The following is a 6,000-nucleotide window of genomic DNA, read 5'->3' as shown; positions in this document are numbered from 1 at the left end:
ATCGCGGTTTGAGATGTAGTTTGCATTTAATATTTGTTTTAAAATTTAGCTGAAATCGAAAGTTCTACTTCTCGATTGCGAAAACTAATTATAACTCTACTTAGAGATAAAAATCATAGCATTGATATAATTGAATTTTTGTTCAATAATCATCTGCTTGCGTAATTAGTTAACAAACGCATGTTCAATAATCCTAAAATTAATTACTATGCTGCTAACTGTATCTGAAAGTAATTTTTTTATGAAAGAAAGCTCAGGAAATGATCTGTGCTTTGGAAATTATTCATTTTCACCGTTATCTGGCATTTCAGCCAAACTTTAATCAGTTCAATACTTTCAATATAGCTTAGCACGGCTCGATGGTCTAGGGGTATGATTCTCGCTTCGGGTGCGAGAGGTCCCGGGTTCAAATCCCGGTCGAGCCCATGCATTTTTTAATTTTATCTCTGAGACTGAAATAACTTTTTGGCTTTAATTTGGTTATATAAAATACACTTCAAAGAGTACGAGGGATGTGTAAGGATGCCTTAGTGGAGTATTTTATTTTGTATACCTATGAAGATAGGTTTTGGAGCAAGCGATAATAGAGTATTCATGCTTTATAAAGGCAGTCGTGCAGGGGCGTAGCTAGAGTTTCTAGCGCCTGGGGACAACTGAAGAATTTGCGCCCCTTTCTGTGTGCCAAGAATGGAAAACATTTCATTAAAAAATTTGCAGCATCAATTAGGCGCCCCTTGGATGCTGCGCCCAGGGACAGATGTCCTCCCTTGCCCCACCCTAGCTACGCCACTGCAGTCGTGGAGAAAAAATGAAAGCCATGGACTCTATATTTAATAAAAGGTCGTTCGGATATGGCAATCAACAACGAGGCATATTTGCCTGAGGAAAAATGTTAGTTTCATGAATTAGGGATGTTTTTAAAAAACGAAACGAAGATTTATATTATAAAGGACGTGTTTATTGCTTCTCAATCTCTGAATTTTTCAATCAGAAAGCAGGCTGATTAATTTTGAAATATAAGTAAAGATCTTATATTTTGCCAAAGAGCAACACACTCATATCCGGCTACGTAAGAATGCGTTTGGAAGACAAATGAAAAGAATTTTATTTCGCTCCATGGCAATGCATAGCTATTTAATCGCTAATTTCAGCTAAGATTAGCTCGATGATAGGAGATTCATTAAATCTGAAAGTTAAATAAGGGACTCTATGTTTTGGCAAGTGGCAACACTGTGCGAATGTGCTGTGTGCGAAAGCACTCGGATGTTGAATGAAAGCCGTTATGTTTCCTGCAGTGGTAGTAGCAGTTGCTAAACGGCGACGCTAAATTCTATCCGTTCTTCTCATCCATCAATTTTGCCACAACTTTACTTCAGATGCTAAAGGAAAATAATATATTTCATCACGAAGTAAAAATATAACTGAGCAGAATTAAATAATTAAAAATGGATAGTTGAGAAAATTACCTGTGTCGGGCAAACCTACAAATATATCCCTAGTGAAAAGTTTAATTAGAGAGAAGGTGTGTAATAAGGCGTGAGAGTTTAAAATTACGTAAATAATTATTTAAAAGCATAATTCCAAAAACGAACATACACACCCTACTCATATGTGAAATAAATAACTGTAGGAAAATAAGCACATACTGTAATTTTTATTATATATTTCCGCCCATGACGCGATATTGACTATAATAATAATCACAATATCAATAACATTAATCACATGTGTTCTAAGGAACTTTTTCAGAGAGAGAATCGGCAAATAGACCTTCGATTTCGTGGTTCGGTGATCTAGGGGTATGATTCTCGCTTAGGGTGCGAGAAGTCAACCCAGGGACAGATGTCCCCCCTTGCCCCACCCTAGCTACGCCACTGGGGGGTGTCATGTATCTGGCTACGGTGAGCTAATCAGCTGCTTGCCAGAGCCCAGCAAGTAGAGAGACGGCAGTTGCATGTTAGCCTCAGAGGAGGAAGGTGGTAGGAGCGAGGTACTGCTCCGAGTTTACTATTATTCTTTGAACGTTAATTTTTAATAAATGTTTGTTTCGTTTTTTTAATGGTGCCTTATTCGTCCGTGAAGCTATTACACTGATCTTATTTTTCAGGATGCAGATTTTGGTTTTATCGTGTCTGGAAGTATTCCAACAGAGCCTGAAAACAGGGTTCATTGTGGGTTGATAAAGGAAGAAGACAACTTAGAAAAAACTCTTAGAAGATTTTGGGAATTAGAGAATATTGAAACTGATAAACCCAAAAACAAAGAATCTTTAATTTGTGAGAAACATTTTGTAGAAAATTATACGCGAGATAAAACCGGTAGGTATGTTGTTAAAATGCCATTAAAGGAGGATCCGGACACTTTAGGAAGTTCTAAACAAATTGCAACGAGTAAATTAAATTTTTTATGGAAACGCTTAGTAAAGAGTCCGGAATATTTAAAATTATATTCAGTTTTTTTAAAGGAATATCAACAGTTAGGACATAGAGTTGAGATGAGTGAAAGCGAGGAGAAACAAGGATCATATTACATTCCTCATATTGGAGTATATAGGGGATAAGAGAAAAGTAAGTCGACTCCCTTGAAGCTAGTATTTAACGCTTCTTCTTTGACAACCAAAGGAAACTCTCTAAATTCTATACAGTATAATGACGGTGTAATACAAGATGATTTATTCTCAATTATGCTGAGATTCAGGAAATATATTTTTGCTTTCATTGCACAGATACAAAAGATGGTATCGAGTTATTTCTATTCATCCAAATCAGTGGAAGTTGCAAAGGATTTTATGGAAAGAAGGCATTGATAAGGCAGTTAAAAACTTTGAGCTAACCACCGTTACCTATGGTACTTTGACTGCACCATTTTTAGCAATGAGGACACTTGTACAGCTGTCAAAGGACGAAGGAGATAAATTTCCTTTAGCAGCACCTGTACTGAGAGAATACATGTACATGGACGATATTCTATCTGGAGCTGAGTTGCTAAGTTCTGCATTAGAAGTTCAAAATCAGTTAATAGGCATTATGAAGAGTGAAGGTATGTTACTCCATAAATGGTGTAGTGATGCTGCTGAACTGCGTCAAACAAACGACAAAATATATCCCTTTGATAAATCAGAAGAATCTAAAGCATTGGGTATTTTACGGAAGTCAAAAAGAGATTGTTTGAGCTTCAACGTTAAAATCGAAGATAAAATAAAGGTTACGAAACGGCAAGTGTTATCCATCATATCTCGCATCTTTGACCCATTGAGTATAGTTTCCCCAGTTATAATTATAGCAAAACTATTTATGCAGAAATTATGGCTATTAAAATTGAACTGGAATGATGTTCTGCCAGAAAAGGAGGCTAAAGAATGGAAAGAATTCTCCATTACTTTGCAGTTAATTAACAACATTGTAGTCCATAGATGTATTTCATTACCAGATACAATCAAGATTGAGTTACATGGTTTCTCCGATGCCTCAGAGGCCGCCTATGGAGAAGCTATCTACTGTAAAGCCACATCAGCAAACAATACATCAGTGAGGTTGGTGTGCAGTAAATCGCGTGCCTCCCCCTAAAGAAGACTACAATCCCAAGACTTGAGGTTTGCGCAGCAGTGCTAATAGCTAAACTAATGCATCGAGTGAAATCATCGTTAAAATTCGAGCTTACTGCTATTCATCTTTGGACCCATTCTATGATTGCGCTGTCATGGATCAAGAAAGAGCCACATCTGCTCAAGACATTTGTTGCAAACAGGATTTCAAAAATACAAGATCTGACTGAAATTGCACAGTGGCATCATATCGCTTCCGAAGAAAACCCATCAGATCTCATATCTAGAGGTATGGCTGCCGAAAGACTGCAACTAAGTCAACTGTGGTGGAACGGACCTGACTTCTTAATGAAGGAGTATACCTATAAGAGTTATACCTGAAGCAATTACTGAAAAGGACAGTAATGAACTTAAAAACTTTGCTGATTCTGAACTATCAACATGTTTAAATCTAAATGTGAATAATATTGTTAATGATTTATTGAATTGCAGTAATAAGTATTTAAATTTAATTTGCATTATAAGTTTTTGTTTTAGGTTTTGTAAGAATTGTAAGCAAGGACAAAAGAAGGTAGGTAATTTACAAATGGGAGAATTGAGAGCAGTTGAAGAAACTTTATTAAAATGAGTGCAGCGTGAGTAATTTATAAATGAGATAAATGGTCTTAAAAATCAGGATTGTTCCAAGAGATAGTTCTATTAAAAATCTTAACCCTTTTATTGACAGTAATGGACTGTTGAGAGTTGACAAAAAAAAAAAAAAAAAAAAAAATTGGAGGTTCCACCGAGATTTGTGTGACAAGAGACCAGGTATGTGTTCTCCACAATATTCATTTCCAGGCCTGAAGTGTATAATGTAGTTATTTATTACTTATTCGGGAAATCAATTCCCAAAGCAGAAGTAACATGTCAGTGCATAGAGTTTAAGCAATGTGTCTGGTTTATATATCTAACAAGATATTTTCCTTTTATGGTATATTCGGAGAAACATTTTTCCATTAACACGTAGCACATCAGTGTATTTTATAGCACGTCAGTGCATAAGAGTTTTGAAAACTATCAAAGTGTTGCATTTATATATCTAACGAGATATTTTTCTTTTGTATGATAATAGGAAAAATCCATACCCGTAAATAAACAGCACATCAGTGTATTTATGTTTAACGTTTCGCTATAAATTGGTGTGATAGAATCTGAATTGTTTATTTTGTGTATACTATGTGAAAGCACATCAGTGCAATATTGCAATTTTCATTTCTAAATCATTAGAAGAAAATTTATGTTAAATTCTTATGAAAGAAATAAGTTGTTGTATATATTAAAAACTTGTTACTTTGGTTTTTCTAATGAAAGCACACCAATTCTGTATTTTAATATGATGTGTTTTTTCTGATAAGTAGAATGTTAAATTTCTATCATTTCATTGTATAAAAATTAAAACTTTGAGCAGTAAAGAAATGTTCTAATAGTGTTCTGATTTAAACCTGCGCCTATCGATTTACGTAGTATTTGCGTTGGCCATGTGGTTGCCAAAGCTGTCATGAAAACGATAGTTAATTAAAGGTGTTTATATTTATTGGCGCCACTCTGGTTTTTTTCTGTCTGGCTGTACTAAATGAAAAGAATTTGTTATTATTTTTTTATACGAAATATTCAGTAAGGATGTTTATTCGTTTTGTGTTTTAATGGAAATAAATTCAAAATGATTAATGCTTTAATTAATCTTTTATTTTCATTTGCTTAATTTTGTAAGAAAAAAGAAAAGTTAATGTTTTTTATATCTCTGATATATTTTTATATGTGTATTATTTGTGAATAACTATTTGAGTTCTTATTTGTTTTGAACATTTAATTTTGTGAAAATGGCATTTTTGGGGAAAGCTAAAAAAAAGGATTTATTCCTTGTCGCTTCAGAACTTGGAGAAATAGCTTTAGAAGATATGAAAGTGATAGATTTAAAACAATTAATAACGAATAGTAAAAATTATGAGGCAGAATTTGTTAAAAATTTGTTAGAAAGTGTTATGACTGATAGGATAGAAAAGGAAAACTTAGGGAAGCAAACAAGAGCGAAAGAATTACAGTTAGAACAGGAAGCTAGGGAGAGGGAATTTCAGATACTACAACAAAATAAAGAAATTAAAAAGCAACAGTTAGAACTAGAATACCTTAAAGCAAAACAGAACACTGAATCTGCTAAACCTGGAGGTGAAACCGTATTTAATCAGAATTTTCAGAAACTAATGCCCAAGTTTGATTTAAAAACTGATGATATCAGTTTATTCTTAGAACTTTTTGAGAGGCAAGCTAAAGTTTTAAAATTGCCCACGGATCAATGGGTGTCATATCTCATTGGTGTCCTTCCGGTTGAGGTAAATAATATAATTGCTAGGGAGCCTGAAGAACAGGCTATAGATTACCAACATATTAAAGAATTACTACTTAAAAGATTTAAG

General features: G+C 34.2%; 1 non-coding gene across 1 annotated transcript; it reads left to right on the top strand.

Annotated features, from left to right (window-relative positions):
• The first annotated feature begins 353 nt into the window (after positions 1 to 353).
• On the top strand, positions 354 to 425 carry TRNAP-CGG (transfer RNA proline (anticodon CGG)). The gene has a single exon. It is a non-coding gene; the product is annotated as a tRNA-Pro (tRNA).
• Positions 426 to 6,000: the final 5,575 nt, after the last annotated feature.

This window comes from Stegodyphus dumicola, chromosome 7 (genome assembly GCF_044657685.1).
Source record: "Stegodyphus dumicola isolate Sdum_Otavi_A_Nest chromosome 7, ASM4465768v1".
NCBI lineage: Eukaryota > Metazoa > Arthropoda > Arachnida > Araneae > Eresidae > Stegodyphus > Stegodyphus dumicola.
The sequence above is the reverse complement of the archived record's forward strand: the minus strand, read 5'-3'. Positions and strand labels throughout refer to the sequence as shown.